General features: G+C 31.4%; 1 protein-coding gene across 1 annotated transcript in view; it reads right to left on the reverse strand.

Moving 5' to 3' along the window:
• Window positions 1–18,383, reverse strand: part of LOC130450926 (lachesin) — a 395,900-nt gene that overhangs the window by 32,777 nt on the left and 344,740 nt on the right. The window lies entirely within an intron of this gene.

Raw genomic sequence — 18,383 nt, forward strand, 5'->3', positions numbered from 1 at the left:
AATTAAGCGTGGGTTCATAGTAGCACAAGCTAACCTAACCTAACTTACCAATGATATTATTACAGAATTTGGGACTATTTTTAATATTCATTGTTAAACTCGAGTAACATTACTGGCACCCAAATAATTGCTTATCAACTGCTCATGCGTGATGGATAGCATAGAAAAAACATAGTAGACATAATAGATTCTACTGGGATTCAATTGGTGCGTTGAAGCAATGACTAAATATGTATCCGCACAATTAACATGGGATTGTAGGACACGTTAAAAAAACCAATTTCCTTGAAATGGAATGTGATAGTGGTCATAATCTACAATGTCTATATTTTTCTCACCCAGTTTACTTCAGATATATATTTATTCATAATTATAATATATATTAGTATCCCACTATTGGTTCCATGAAGATTGGGTTTGCCAATGTAACAGAAATAAAATAATGATTTATTAACGAGTTAAAAAAAAGACTGAATGTGTATTTTTTGTCTTGTGGCCCTATATAGTTTAACGTATATTAAAAAATAAACAGTTCCATTATTTCCATTGCATTAATACAATTTCTTTGAATTGATGTTTTTTCGTTAGGCAGTCAAAGTAAATTGCAAAGAAATTTAGACAGGCACTGTATTACAAATGTAATACGAAAGATTTCATGCTGATATTTATGTGTAATCGTATGAATTCCAGACCATTTAACGTACTCCTCTCGAAACGTTCTTATAAATTGAGAGTCGATTTTACACCTTAATTCGTAAAATTTTAAGAAGACAACGACGTGACTCTTTTCTACAAATGGAAAGGAAATTTACGATGGCACTATCTACTGAAATTAATAGTTTTCACAAACATTGTGACTTCCCACAAAGTAAATCGATACCTATTTTGAGCAAAATACCCGTAAAGTTTCGATTTTTATTAAGTTTGAAAATGGATGGAAATATTGCAAAATTATAATCAAGTAGCTAAAAATAAAATTCATAGAATATAGTTCAACCAATCGATACAGTGAATTTTAAGTTTAGACGCATTATATTGGTCCTTCTTCATATAAGGCTTAAATAGTCTTGAATCTTATTTTTATTGTTGATAACTGCTAAGGCCTCAGGCAATGAGTTGTATTCCGTAGAGTTTGTGCTGAATGATATATTATATTGTGTTTTATTGGAAATATGATATGTTGTACAAAGTAGTAATGAAGTTGTACAAGTTGGTGGAAGAATTATCTGCAAAAAAGTTGCACATATAAATCAACATTTTATTTTGAATATAATTGATTGTCTTGACATGAAAAATATTCAGAAATAGTCATTGTAAGAATCATAAAAAATTGAAAAATTTTTCATTTATCTAGTTATCACGAAATAATTTGTTGTCATATTAAAAATTTGAAAACATGTACATGAAAATGTAAACATTTATTTATGATTTATATAAGGAGAAAAGGATTGCAATACCAAATAATAATGAAAAAATCGCAGGAGAAAAAAAAAGGATCAGTTTGATCGGAACACCTCTACGTTACATAATGAAAAATATATGAAAAGATGTTATTAGAAAAATAGTGCTTAGCTCAATCGTTCTGATTTCAAGTCTTTTCTTATTTGAAATGTTTCATATTTTGATGTTTAATTTCCTTATCATATCTACAAGGACTTTCCCGACAACTATAGTATTCGAATTATTTCAATAAATACGATATTAGTATAAGTCATAAAGGACATAATACATTATCTATATATTTCACTCAACTAAAATTTACAAATAAAATATCTTGTAATGATTGTGACGCTATTTACATAGGGCAAATATCTCAGAATTTACAAAATAGACTGAAAGGTAACATAACGATAAAAAAACGAATCATGTGATATCAAACAAAACATTAAGTCAATTATCAAAAATACCTCATTAATTTAATTGAAATTTACAGCTCTATTATGTAAATTTAACTACGAATAATTTGACTGATAGCTGCTAGATATTTTTGAGACGTAAAAAATAAAGAAAACATGAATTTTTCATTTTAACACAGTTTTCTATTTTGATTTAATTTTTATTTTGTTATTCATAATTTAGGTCATCTGTTGATTAATTTAAATAAACCAATTGTCGGTTTAAAGTTATATTTTGATAAAGACCGCAATAGGTCGAAAATCAAATCTGTCTTTGTAGAAATTATAGAAAAACCTAGATTCACATTAGAAGAGACCTTAAATCAAGACGATTTAGATACATAAACATATCAAGTAAAAAAGAAAAGTAATTTGCTAAGATATTAGGGCTGATACTTTAACTAAAATTAGCCTTAATTATCACGATCGTCAAAATTTTAAAAGTAGCCTACCCTCGGCAACACAGGGCTTTCGAAGTGTCTTTTAATTTTCAGTAGGTATAGAGGATTCATTCTGGAAAGTTTCATGACTAAATGGCAATTCCAAAAAAAAAAGGAAAATAAGGGATACCTAATAATGAAAGGACAAGTATTTGATGAAGTACCCACTGTTGAATCGTTTTTATAGAAGATCAAAAAAGAGACATAGGGATAACGAACAGTGTAAGAACAGCCAATCAAATACTATGCTCTAATAATACAATATTTTGGAGAAAATAACTAGACGATGACATAAAACCGTACTTAACTGAATATGTGGAAGTGAGACCTGAGTAACAAATAAAAAGGTACATAGTAAAATAGCTACCGCGGAGATGAGACAGCTAAGGAAAATAGCAGGTAAAATGAGAATGGACAGATCAAGAAGAAGAAAAACTTGGCTAGAACAAGTTGACAGGGAGCAGGAAGAAAAGGAAAACAATACGACAAATGAGAATAAGAGAAAAGAATTAGAAGAAAAATTTTTATGCAAGTATTTCAGATATAAGGTAGATCCTGGTGACAATATATAAAAAATGAGGTTATCATGTGTTTGTAATTTGAATGAAGGAATTCACATATTTTTATGTATTGAATATTTTATACAATTGTGAGCAACTTTGTATACATATCACATTTTTGATTTGAAAAAGGAAAATCGACAATCACACCAATTTATAAAGCTCTTATAGTTATAATTAACTCATTAATTAAAGATGGAGAAATGGGTTCCGTATGCTGAGACTTATCTAAAGCGGTTGTAGTGTTGAATATGAGGCGTTAGTCAGGAAACCGAAATATAACGAAATGCGAGTTGAATCTCTCAACATTATTTATGAAACAAGTGTTATTATTCAAATGGATGGATGTGGAAATGTTCTAAAGTTCAAAAGTTTGCTAATATTGATCAGTTTTCTGGGAAATTTTGTTGAAGCAATTTAGAAGTTGGTTCTAAACATTCACAATGAGAAATATTTTCAAAATATTCTACATCTTGAAATAGCAGCAGGAGTGTAATTTTATATTTTGTATGAATAAATATCTAAATATTGAAATTCTGAAATAATTCTTTACATGGATTAGTTAATTAATACATATTTTAACAAAAATTGGACTCTTCTTAGTGTCTACAGGCGAATTCTGTGTTTATGAGCCATATTATGTTGAACAGCTCGGAAGAGCATCTGTCGTGGTAGTATAGGTAAAAAAGAGTTAGTTCAGCGAACTTTTTTTATGCTTTAAGCTGTCTACGTTTCTGGTCAACTATGGATCACTTATAAGTGGAATTGCTCTTTTCGATACTGAATCAAGCAGCCTCAGGGAGCTTGGGAGCTCAGCTCCAAATGTGCGGAAAATACTCCAAATATGGACGAATCTAGGCCTTGTAGATGATTAGAAGCTGTTGCGGAGTATATAGCTTTTAAGTCTTAAAGAGAGCTACAAGTATTTGTGAAGCTGCGTTAGCTAATTCGGCTACGTGACTGTGCCAGGACATATTGCTAACGAAAACTTTCTAGAAAAGAAAAATGAAACCAAATCTCGATTTCTTCATATATTTGAAACGTTCGGAGGCATGTTATTTCATATCATGAAATACTCTAACTGAATTATTACACATAACAATTCATGTGGTTTTCTTGTTAATAAGTGGTTACAGTTGTATACCTTCTATTGCTCTTTATTAGCATGTGTGTGTAATGTTTTCATACATTTTAATCTTATTTGATGTTACTGGCTCCAATCGCTATCGTCATTGCAAATTTGATAGTAAGAGAGTCTCTGCTAAAATTTGTGTATCTGTACATTTTTATATGATTTTACTCACAATTTTATTTCTCCTAGTTTTTAGTTACATAGTTTTAAAAGTTGATAACAGCTTATTAGAGAACTTAAATGTATCCAGAACACTTGTTGAATAATACTTGTAAATTTAGTAAATTGTAAATTACAATAATTTAAGAAAAAAACTTGTGAAAGAAAAGTTTAAAAGTTTCTCAACATCCCTGGCACAGAAAAAAGGTTATTTGATATTTAAGGAACTGCCACATTACAACATATTTTATTGTAGAGGTTAGTTGATCTGAGGAACTCTTGATCTCAGGTGAACACTCGAGTGCTTCTTTGGGTTGAGCTAGTATAGTTTTTATGCTTTATCTTATATATTGGACGTAATTATTAGAATAGTTTCTGTTACTCCTATCACTTTCTGAATCTGGTAAATATCTAATTTGCTGTTTTTGAACATAAAATATACAATATCTATGAATCGCATTGTTACTAGTAATGAGATAGTGTTAAATTTTATTATCATTGTTATTACAGTTATAAAGCATTAATTCATCTATTTGTAAAATGTTGCCCACATGTGGTGACTCTGGATCCATAGATTGCAATAGCAGTGAATGTGTGAGACGGAAAATAATTACCAGCATCAACATGAACTTGAAAGTTTGACAACAATTATTGCAATGAGTATCACAATATTAAATACATGTGCTTGAGAGTTTGACTTTCAAACCATTCAGTAGCTTCGAAATATGGTCTTCTAACTGGGCTGAAACCAATAAAAGCACATCAACGTTTATAAAAAATAGAGGTTATTTTTACCGAGGTGTAATTCAAAAATTGAAAAGATTATCTGAGCGTTAGCGTATGCTATGTAACTGCCCGTGGCAAGAATCCCACAAGGAGCAGTTTTCTTCCCAGTTTTCTAGAGCAACTACACGATAGACATCACCTTGATTAATAATCCCTGACGGCGTATCTAGACGAAAACCAAAAACCATAACCGAACCAAAGCCAAAATATGCTTCTACCCACTATACTGTGTGTAACTACAAAATGAGGATATAATGCCAAGAGACATCGTCAGAAATTACAAACCCAGCAAAAATCAGAATTCGGTGAACAATGAACACCACAAGAAAATAGATGAAGAGGTGGTGATCCAACCCATTATCCAGGCGATTGTACTGATAGATTACATCAGGAAAAACTACGTCCGATATCCATTGCCAAGAAAATAGCTGGACAAGGACCAATGAATAAGGAAGAGGCACCACTTATCAGACGGTTGGCTAATCTGTGAAAATCTGTGGCTTAATTTCGATAGCTTTAGTGAATCCACATCTAGAGGCTGAGAAAAACAACGGAACAGGAAAAAATAAAGTACATGCTGGTTCCTGAAGATAAAATGAAAATAGTCGAACAATTCCAGTAGACTGGAAGTAGAAACAACAGTGAGTAGCAAAGAAGATTGAAATTTTACCGGATGATATGGGAATAGCAGGAAGTTCATCCGAGTATTTGAGCATTTTAAAAATTGCGGATTAGAATTTTGTGTTTGTGCTAGATATTATTATTTAAGGAGCAGTACTGAATTTGATAAATTAGTTAAAGAAACTAATGTTTTGCGTACTCGCTAATCATTCATTCAAGTTTCATCAAAAAGCCCCGTATAGAATGAAGCTGTGAGATCCCTTACCATAGTGAAACTCAATGGAAATGTCTGGACTTAATGAAAAACAAATGGATATTCATTTTCTTAACCTGTTTGTCTTTAATTGGTTAGACATACAGGAAATTTCTGTGAAAATATCCAACAATTTTATACAAAATTACTCTTGATATAGATAAATATCAATTTTTGTCAATATTCCTAACAAGGAAATTTCTTTCTGAGATAACTATGACTTTTATAGCTTTCATTCATTATCAAGTAGAAAAATTAGTTCATATTCATACTGGTATCAAATTTTATCTTTCATCATACATAGTTGAAAACGCTGCATCGTCCCATAAGCATTTCAAACAATTTATACAGTCATTTCAAATTCAGATTGCATACGAGACACCCTACGATGTTAGTTTCTAACGAGACAATAAATTCTTCGTGCTATAAAATTCGCGTTATACCTCTGTTCAATGTAACTATATGGCTTTTGAATTAATTATAAGCGGAAGATATATGACTTAACATTAAGCTTCTAATCTAAAACCCAATTGAGTTTTATATCTCCACTGATTTCATTTTAATTACGTTCCAACGTCGGAGTCGATTATTACCTTGATAAGCTTTTTAGAACATGTATGTAGATTGGGATTTCTTCCTTTCAAGCGTGTCACATATACTCAAGTAGAATCCTTTATAAATTGGTTCCTTCTATTGAATTAGGAGACTAGGTGAGATGTGAATATTCAGAATACAGTAAAATGGTATGAAGCTCATTAAATTGACATGTTATTACTCTTAAAGGTAATTAACAATTCTGTTCTTTTTAGTATTATTATATAGATTTTCCTTCTCCCACTTTTTTCCAGCTTTCGTTATCATTTTTACTCCTCCTTTCTTCACTTTTCCCTCAATCGCTAATGCGATATCTTCTATCGTCAATTTTCATTTCTTGGATTTTTTGCGTAGGACAAGTCCTGCTACGGGACTCAGTTTAACTCTTGGTATTCATATTATTGCACCATAGATGGGTATCATAGATACCATCTTGCTTCAATTTATTTTGCTGTTTTCATAATTTGATGATTCTTGTTTCACTACTACTTGCGCTTTTGGACAAATTATTTTACTTTTCTATTTTCACTTTCAGACAATCTGATCTACTTTTGATATGAATAATTTTTTTCCTTAAACCAATAAAAACTATTTTATTTATTTAATTTAAACAGGTTATTACGATGGTATCCATAAGATTCTTGTAAAATGTTTTGGAAATTTATGCAAGGGTACTCCTAATCCTCTCGCTCACTTGACACAGCTATTAGTGTTATGATACTCGACAAACCAAAACTAGAAAAGATCACCCTCAATTTAGAATGGAGTTCAAGATAAACCCGACTATAATCTTCAAGTACTGGCATAACTTTTTGTGGATATGTGAATTATATTCTATTGATTGAGACTAGAATATTAACTAAATTTATACAAGTGTAATACAAACATTATTTACTATCATTGGCTAGTAATTTTGATAAATACTTAAAACCCTTCTATGAAATTATAATTACAAGTAGTTTTGGCGTATTATATTGCTATACACAGTTAAGCTTTAATGATCAAAATCATGCAAATTATTTCCGTTCCGTTATGTTGTAATTAGTTTTAACCTTTAATGATTATGTTACATCTATGTCAATTATTCATTACATTATTAATTATAATGAACTTAATTTGGTTTCTGTATCACCCAATATTCATTTATTCATATACGGTTATAATTTAAGTGTATATATTTGAAGTGAAGAATTTAATTTTATATAGCCAAATGACTTCGATATAATTTCATATATGTGAGGACGTTACTGAATAACAAGATAGATTGTTTGAAATTTGTCCCTATTCTTCAACTCATTACAATTATAACATATCAGAAAGAAGGGAAAAATACTTGAGAAACACGTCATTTAAAAAACGGCAACCTCTCATGAATAATCAATCAATCAATAATACGGATAAGAATAAACTGCAAACATGGGAAAATGGAATTTATTAGTAGAATTACTCGACAATTTCTTTCAGTAACACTATGAACATCGTCCTTATTCAAACTCTTGGTTCAATTTGATTCATTGAAATAAATCAGATCCTTTCCCTACATCCAGATAATTACGTTGTATTTCCACGTGTAAATATATTAAAATGCTACTAGAATGGAAAAATCTGAATCAAAGTTGTATGTAGAATCGCTCAAAATGTCTCTACAAATGAACTTATCACTAAAGTTGAGAGGGGGTAACTCAAAATCGTGGTTCCAATCTATTGAAATTCCAATATCTACCCAATCAATTATAATCATTGTTAAAGAATTTTCAGCATAATATGTGAACAAATCTCGTTCCTCTTGCTGAAGTTTAAAATATCACCAAATTTGGACGTTACTGAAGCTAAGGCAAGGTTATTCAACTGGGTCAAATTTCAGTATTTTTCTCCAAGTGTTTATATTGATTTTGATTATGCACTCCGGGCCAGCGGCATTGTTTCTATTATTATGGATTCCCGCGTGCCCTATGATTAGTCCTATCAGAGTATTTTCCTTGTCTTTCCTTAGTTATAATATTTTTTGATATGCATTCATATAATTGGAGCCATATCTCTCTGTTTTGCTTCTTTTCTATAAGCTTAACTTCTGTCTTTTGTTTAACCAGCCTGTGATTACCTATTTCATCTGTTACTAATTGCATTATTTTCTATAAGCTCCGGCCTCTCTACCAACCTCTTATGGTTATGTTCTTAGTTATTTGGTGTGGTACAAAAGTTAACCATTGGATTAATAATAAAATTGTGTTCTTGTACATCTGCTTTATCTAAAAAGTTTGTGGTTCTCATACCAGCGAGGTCATGGTAGTTCCATTCCAGTCATCCGATCAACAATATGTAAATTAGTTTCAGAATACTTATTAAAAGATAAATTCAGTCAAGTTGAAAAAGCTGTTTTTTGATGTTGAATCCAGGCAGATGATTTCTTGAGCTACTACTACTTATTTTGTTTTATATTGACAGCAGCACTATCAAAATAAATTCTATTTTCCTTTGAAATATTCTCAGTAACAAAATATTTAAAGAATATGAGAAAAGTATTGTTTTTTGGGTTGATAGAAGAGCTGCTATCACGACACTACAGTAAAATATTAGAGTAAAACTTTAAACAAGCACCGAGGCAATTTATAGAAATATTTCCAACGAATTTGATCATTTATGACTCGATTCAAGATTGGTGAGAGCCCAATTTTTACTTTCTCAACTTTCCATTAATCTATAAATAAAATAAAAATATGACTAAAACATTGTAAATGAGTTATAATGTGTAATTCATTTTCATTTCTTATCAATACATGATAACCAATTTCATAAATAGATTAGAAGAATTTTTCAAACACTATTGACAGTAGCATTCGATCGGAAATAGATGCAAGACATCCTATATAAAAATTTTATTGCACGGTAGAAGTAATAAAACATTCCTCGGGAGTCAGCGTTAACATCTTGACAAAACCTATAATTTGTTTTTATATCAAAATGATTCTATAAAGCAACAGATTTTGATTGTTAATCAATACTTGATGTCCTACAATATAATGATTCTGTCTAAACATTCGAAAGGTTATGTTGAAACAAACCGTTATATCCGATCTCCCAATTAACAGCAGTGCGTGATGGTCATTGATAACTTTCAATTAGCAATAATTAACTAATTAACTGCTGGTATAAATGTGAACACTGTGTAAGGAGATTATTTAATAATCTGAGACTAAAAATTGTTTATGTAAAAAACAGGACGATTGCACCTTCTAGACCAAAATATTTCAGAGTTAAGAAGCCTTCCGTTTAGATCTCCGGGTGGAGATGACATATCTTCTAGCGCTAACGGGAAGAGAATCTTGAACCTTCAGAATTCGATGTTATTTGGTTTAAAGCAACGACTCAACAAACAATAAAATTATTTCACTTCCTGTGTAGACCTCTTAGCGATACCCGCTACAGGCAGTTATTCTCAAACCTTGGCGAGAAAATCGATTACCTGCAATCAAACCATCCAAACGCAGATGTTGTTCGCTGGTGACTTGCATGTTCATCACGTCAGCGGGTTGAATTTTTTCAATAGAACTAACGATGAGGGACAGAAAGCTTAAAATGTTGCCAATAGTCACGGACTGACCCAACTTATCAATGAACCCACCAGAGCTCCCGATCAAGATGGTGACTTTGCTAACATCTTATACCTATTTCTAACAACAGACCCTTATCTGTACAATGTGACCGTACATGCATCACTCGGAGCATCAGATTACAAAATAATTTCAGCAACGTGTGAACTAGAAATGCAAACTTCAAACATCTAAAGGACTACGCAAAGATAACGAAACGGAAAACACGAATTTTGTTCAAAAAACACCAATACATTAACATTTTTTAAGGGCAAATAAGAAATAATAGAGATGAGCCTGCTCATTTCTATACATTGAGATTCAACGGGATTCAATAATAATTATTGTTAAATGTGCCTTAATATTTAAAGAATTTTCTGAAGTTTCTACAATTAATATACATTATAGAATAGTCGTATTAAAAGGAGATTTGACTTAAAGTAATTAGGATTATTTCCAATATAAGATGATTAGATTGGTACATAAAATCAAGCACCGTACTGCATTAGGACTCTGTTGTATTTGAGACAGCTTTCTAATGACTGTCAAATCCTTACTTGAATTATTCACATCTACCCAAATTCTCTTACATAGGGTTAATCACTATAAAGCTTAGAAACTGGAGTTTATAGGCAATTTGTTCAGAATATGAATTTACGTCGATTTCTTCACTCTTTCAACAGTAATAATCGCTGTACTTCTAATTACATTAAAAACAGTAGAAGGGGATTATGGCATGGATTGAGCCCACTTCATCGTTAAGCTCTTAGTTTAATTGAATTTGAAACATTTTATTTGTTTTGAGACTTGATAAACTTACTAGTGTCCTTATTCTTGTGTCAACATCGTGACAGACAACAGGAGAAAAAAATACAACTCTTTAGAATGGTTTCTGGAAACTAAACATGGTAATATTTACTAGTAGGAAATTTTATCTTAGAGCAATATGCTCGAAATAGTAACCAAAATTACATTATATTTGACTTTGCTAGCATACTGTAAAGTAAAATTTGCGCATTTACATGATTAATTAGAAAAAGGCATTTGAAACTTCGTTATGATGTCATAATTCTATCTCAAAAAAAAATAATTTAACCCATTAACGCTCGCGGATACCATATGGTATCGCAAATCATCTTCCTCTTCTATGACGCTTTGTGAGCTGTTGCTTTCAATTTTCTATTACTGAATTTGTATTTGGTACCATTGAATTACGAAGTATATCGAGTGATTTGTTGTGGACAAAACAATGGACATTCTATGAGCGTAAGTACTGTTTTAGCTATTTCTGTTTTATTTTAGGTAACATGTAATACATTTACTTATTGCTTATGGATTATACAATAGTATTTGATGTAGCTGAAATGAATACTTATAGTACAGGGTATTCTATAATGTTCCTGAAGTAACTGATACCATATGGTATCCGTTGGAGTTTTTGGATAGTTATGATTAAAGTTAATTTAATGATAAAAAGTACCTCTATCATTTCAAAAGAGGTTTTTCGCTTTAGCAACCTTTGAGTAACGTATCTGACGTTGACGAAATTTTTGTGGAAAGGGATCTTAATGTCCTCATAGATGAGGATTCTGCTGACGAAGACGAAATAGGCATTATTCATAACCACACTGTTTTATTGTATATTCATTCAAACTCTTTTTTGATAGTGTAGGTTGTCAATTTAGGACTCCTCCAGAAATGAAATTCTTTAATAATAAGAGAACTGAAGAAACCACTAATGATAACGAGACCGGAAATGTAAGTGAAAGTTCTTCTTTACAAGGCGTAGAAATGTTCAAATTATTATTTTTAGGAAGTTGTTGGAGAGACTGTTCATGTGCCTTCGGCTTCGTCAAAAAAAATTACTTCGTTGCATTTTCATTTCTCATCTGATGTAACAGATGTTGGTGTGCTGGAATATTTTGGTAGAACAATGTGTCAAAAGTGTGATGTTGCTGCTTTGTGTCTTATCACACTAAATAGGACATTTATTTCATATTATAGCATATATATTGCTACGATAATTTCTAAATAGAAACTAATGCAAAAAAAATGGGAAAAATATCATTTTTCAGCACATAACCTTACACAAAAAAAATTGAAAATAAAAAATTGAATAATTTGGGCGCTATTGGGTTTTGACATACCTTCAAATGAGCCTTTGAAAGATTCATAGATAGACAGAGACAAAAATTCCTCATTAGTTATGTAGTTAATAATTTTAGTAGAGATTTCACGTAAGTATATTGAAGATTATGAAATCGAGGATATTTATATGATAAAATTTTGGACGCAAATATTTTTTCTATGATTTAATATTTTATATATAGGTATACTTCAAACTAGACTAGAATAATGGAGAAACGTTATGAGTTAATATGAGCTAATTAGGTTGAAGAAAATTCTGAAAAAACCGTTAAATAGCAAAATAAAAAGATCTACAGCAATCCTAAAAAACATTGATATATAAGGAGAAAAATTTTCAACAAGCCAAATGCAAGAATATACGAGTAGATGATCCTGAAAAAGAAATGAGAAACGGAAACACCTGAAACACTATGAGTGGAGTCAAAAGGAGTAAGGTGGAATAATCAAACGAACAAGGAAACCCAGTGTTCAAGAAAGGTTGTAATTTTGATGAATATTTTTATATGGTGTTCGAAGTTTTTTAGTTTACTGATAACAAGAAGAATCAAATTAGAAAATGTTTTGTACTTGTACTTTTATACACAATCATATAACGAAAAGCTAAAAATAACATTTTCAATATTTAACAAGAATATTGTATTATTTAGCTTTTGAATATTCAACAAAGTCAGTTTCTCTGGAGAAGTCTGAAATTCATACATTTGGCAATGAAGTAAGAAATGAGATGAGGAAAATATCTAGACATCATACTGATCATGAAGGTAACGAAGAAACTACCACAACGCGAGACAAGCGTGATCATTAGGGGCCAAACTTGAAGAGTATGGTGGATGCTCAACTAATTCGAACCGACCAGAACTATTGCGCCTATTGCAATGGCAGGGACCTGTGATTGTGAGCAATATCTTAAATACGATGGAATGATACATAATTTTTTTGATTAAAATAATTGTTCATCTGCGGAAGAAAGGGATCAGCCCTTGTTATTCCAAAAATATAAATACCGAGATTGATATCCTCAAGTAATTTTGATTTATTTTTACGGAAAAAAGTAAATATTTTAATAAAACCACTTGCATATTCTGCACGAAGTACGAAATGATGAGTTAGGTCAAATTCATGAAACGTCATTATAAATCAATTATTTTTCTACTTGTTTTTACAATTTTGTTAGTTTTCTTATCTTGCAATTTGTAAAGAGTAAATCACGATATTTAGCAAATACACATAAATTTACACGTCCTATAAAAATTGTTATCAAAATGACAGTTTAGCCATTAAACAAAATTTACGGAATCGTAAATTAGGACACCACATTATCTGTAAAAAATCATTATAGGAAATACTAATAGGACACTTGTCCGAGCACTTTTCTTGAATGAGATTTGAACTATTGAGGAAAATCGAGAAAATAATATAAACAAATATTAGCATGGATATTAAATGTGATTTTAAAGAAAAATTATTTGACAGGTTGAAGAGAAATGAGGTGATCAAATATGGATAAAAAATATTATACAATATCATGCGATATTAATACTCCCGAAAGGTTTCTGCATATCAAGTGTACCAACTTTATGAACATTAGGTGAACATCTAATATCATGATCAATAACTTTGAAACTGTGATAAAATTGTAGTTGTTGTTGATATTTATATTATGTAGCTCACAACAAAATTTAAATTATGTATTTCCCTGTGAAATTTTGCGTTATGAGTTTTAGTAAATTATTATTATTTGAATCAGTATCTTTAGTATTTATTGCAGCCTTAACTTCACTCTTTATCAAAATATTTTGATAAAAACTGAAGTTAAGTGGAAATGTAAATTTTTTTCATCAATCTTTCAGAAAAACTAATTTTAAAATAGAAGTGTCCTAAAATCAAGAACATTTAGAAGCATTAATATATCAAAATGTCTAAGAAATGAGAATTAAATTTTGAATTCTGAAGTTAAAAATTTTTACAAGCATTAATAATATCAAAATCACCGGAAATCTCAATTAATTATTTCCTAGATGATGAATAAATACATAAGTATTCGAAAGCTCGGAAAATATATTAAACTTAGTCCACTTTGGTGTTTCCTTGCCACGTTCACAATAAGAAATCGCTCTTGCTTTTACCTTAAATATTCCAATTTAAAATTTTTTCTCTCGTGCCGTTGCTAAGTATTCCAAGTAGCTTCCAAGTTTCCCGACTGAATAAATTAGGATAGACAAACTCAGTTTTCGAAATAAATATATTGTAGATCCAAATTATTCAAACAAGGTAATTATATTTTGTGTTTATGAGTTGGGAAACTTCAGGAAGTTAGCACTTAAAACGGGTGTAGTGGCGTGAAGCGGTCTCGGAAAGCCAACAACATATTTTGCAGAAATGGCCCGCGATGGTTAACTATGTAGTTGGATGATAAATGCCTTTAGCAAAGAAAGAAGATGTTTTGGCTTTATTATAACGCACCACCGGAATGGGCAAAGTTCGGAATAAGGCAGACACAACACCGTATTCTCAGTGGTGATATTCAAAACATACTAAAACAGTACTTTTTGTTTCCTCAACCTTAACTACCTTAGTTTTGACAAAGATAAATTTACACTAAAAAACGTGCCAACGTTGCTTTCGAACGAAAATTTCTTTTGTTATATTTTAGATATTCTGTGTTATAGTATACTATTCTTCTGCTTTATTTGTTACATATATCAATTATATATGAAATCTAATGTAATAATAAGATGCACATAGTTTGAATAAAATTTATAATGCTGTTACCATAATAAAGTTCATTTTTCAAAAACAGCAAATGTCGGAATTGTAGTAAGTTAGAGCATGCTTGCCTCCTATTACAGTAATCAACGAGAAACCAACTTGTCTAGACGCCCGCACCTAGAAGACTGTTTCCAGTGCAACGTTGCCGAATCTAAGGAAACCGTAGTCTTGAAACTATAGTGGTCAAAGAAGAATGATCACCTAGAAGGATCAAACAAGATCAAGAAAATGATCCTATCTAAAAATGGTTCGGCAACGGAAGAAAAGAATTCGGTCACATATCTGGCAAATACTTTCAAAAATTTCACCGGTAATAAAGCATATTGGGCTCCCTTGTATTAAAAGAGAGCATTTTAAAGAGAATCCTAAAGAACGATGATGTTTCCAAAAAGAGAAGAGAGTTGCCGGAAATTTATTCGCTGGTCTGCAGCATCCATGCCCGTATCAAGAATACACGAGCGGTGGCAACCGTCTTCCTGAAGAACTCTAGTCAATTAGAGAAAATTGAAGAGCAAATCCCAGCTCCTGTGAAGACGCTGAGAATCCATTACCATTCGCGGTACATCTTTTACATGGTCATCAAAAATGAATTTCAAGATTAATCCCCCTACCGCGATGTGTGGGAAACGCTTAAAAGCCTCCGTGGCCATGTGTTGGAAGCAAACGTGAAGAAACTGGCTATGACTAAGACAGGGAGTAACCAGTTGGATTGTCGAGTCATCAGAGAGAAGACGGTGCTATTTCCAGGAGGAACTTCAATATAAGGAGGGTTTAATGTTACGTACAAGTCCAAGACATAGGCCGTGAAGCTGGTCCTGTACGGTTATAATGAAATTCTAAAATCTGAAGAAGTCGTTGCTAGTTTTTTTCATTTTTCATTATATTTTTAGACCTAATTTATAGGAAGGTCTTTGTATTTATTTATTTTGTATATTATCTAGAATTTTCGAGAATTTCATTTTGGGTATTTATATTGAGCAAAGTAAGGAGGTCTGTCAGTGTCCACCTAGTTCATTTTACTTATATACGAACAGAAAATCGAGTATTTTCGAACACGCTGTCGATCAAAACCAGAGAATAAATATAAATAAATTCTTGCATGCATTTTAAATTATTGAAATTGTTAAATGTAAGAACAGTCTGAATAGGAAGAAAGGGTCTATTCCTTACGGTCCACTCTTTAGTTTATTACTTAGCGAATGAATGTGAAATTTCCCCCTGGAGTGGTTTTTTTCCACTGTAAGTGTTCTTCTCTTCTCGGAAAGAGATTCATTGGTGGGGAAATTTAGTTTAAATAAGTGTAAGTCAAATTAATAAGTTTTAGTTTCTTGGATAGGATAATTTAGTTATTGAAACGCGCGTCAGAAAGTTAATGTTGGTTTAGTGGTAGCGTGAACAGTGTTTATTACCAAGGGGAAAATTGTCAACATTCGTACGCGAGGCACATTCGTACAGTCAGTTTAACAGAAAAACTGAACTGCATACAAAGCCCTCACTTATATTCATGGACATTCCCGCCACCATATTGTTAACGAAGTGTCGTACCATTCACACTACTGTGTATCATTTGACAAAACCTAACGTGTTTTCACGCGCGTTGAGTGCATTTTTTACCAAAGTTTAGTTCGTAATTGTAAGTAGGATTGTTATGTTCTCAACAAAATGGCGATAATTACTTAATGTTAACATTGTTTATTTTGAGCTTTAATTGTTATATCTCTTAAACTAATTTGGAATTTTTGTATAGTTGTATTTTAATTTTACGCCAAGGCATGCAGTTATATATTTATAAGATTCATAAACTGGTGAAACTTGCATATTTTAAATCTTTTATCGCAAAAAATATTACAGGTGGATTTGAAAAGGAAAGTATATGATCTTCAGCGATGATGATTTTCTTCTTTTCACGTGTGTGCTTCAAATAATTCGGTAAATGTTCCACCTAATCCGGAAACAAGTACTATCGTTCTAGAACCACAACCTTCTACCACCTTGCCATCGACTGAAATGAATGAGAAATATATTCGTTAGTCGCTTTTTTTCCTACAAAATCCTCAAGAAATTGTTACCGGAACTGGCGAACCTCCACCTTTGCGGGTGAGGTAGGATCTGCACCGAGTTCCTATCTTCCCATAACACCAAAAGTGATGAAACCTAATTCTACAGCTGTTAGAAATAGAAAAACCAATAAAGAAAGAAAACTGAGTAAATCCCGTGTATATACAGATATACCGGAGAAAATTGGAAAAAATAGAACAGGAAATGAAAGCCAGATCCAAAGCAGTGAAACGTAGTTAGAAGACTTTTAAAGACAAAAGAAAAATAAAGTGGAGAAGATAGAAAGCGATGAGGATTCAGAGGAATTTGAAGGATCGCAATTTAGCTTGTAGGAGAGTTTAACATCTCTAGTTCATTTAGAAATGAGCGAAGAGACCGATGATCGTAGTATCAATGATAATTTAAGTGTGAAACCAACAAATAATAAAGATAATTGTTATGTTTGGTGCTTTGGTGCCCCCCCTCACGGGGCTGTACAGCTGGAATGGCAAGACTTTCTACTTGATTTGAATAATCATAATGTGCAATAAGTTCCAAAGTAACAACCAAATGTGTAATTACCTACTTTAAGTTTAAATTGTCTAAGATGATAGAACAATGTCATACAAAATGTAATAATTAATGAAAAATTAACGACTTTAATCGGCTTTTTGATTATGTATGAATCTACTCTATGGTGTACGAAAGTACCCTACCATATGGCGTACCAAAGTACCCCAAATAACTTTATAAAAGTACCCCATTCGTACAAATATCGTAGAAAAATGGCTATAACCCTTTAATCTGTTGGCTAAATAGTTTCGGACTTTTTTGTAACAAATTAAAATATATTTGTTGCACTTAAGTACATAAACTAGATAAATTTGACAATTAATTACATAGTAAAAAAATAAAATCTAGAAAATGTACGAAGAGTAACCACTTTCCCTGCATATTATACTTGTTTTTACTATTGCCTATCTAGGTTACCTATACACTTGCTCAATTGCAATTTTATTCCAAATCATATCGTCATTCCATGAATTCTTTTATTACTTCTAAAATTATTTACATCTATGTTCTATTGGTAGAGCATATTTGGATGTCACTCATATAGAGTAAGTAGAAGTATTATTATTACTCATGAGTTATTCTTATTTATAGTACTTTGAACTTGTATTTACCGGAAAATATAAGTCACAAGCTTGTTCATGTCCATTATAGAACAAAACTAGATCGTAAAATACTATATATTTTCGAGGGTTTCGTAATGATAAACAGACATTCAATATTTGAATATTTAATAAAAGAGAAAGAATTCCAGTAGTGCCAGATTTACTACTAGGCCGACTGATGACGTAATGTATTTTCATAGAATGTACTTTATACTTTAATTCCA

The sequence above is a fragment of the Diorhabda sublineata genome, chromosome X (assembly GCF_026230105.1).
Source record: "Diorhabda sublineata isolate icDioSubl1.1 chromosome X, icDioSubl1.1, whole genome shotgun sequence".
NCBI lineage: Eukaryota > Metazoa > Arthropoda > Insecta > Coleoptera > Chrysomelidae > Diorhabda > Diorhabda sublineata.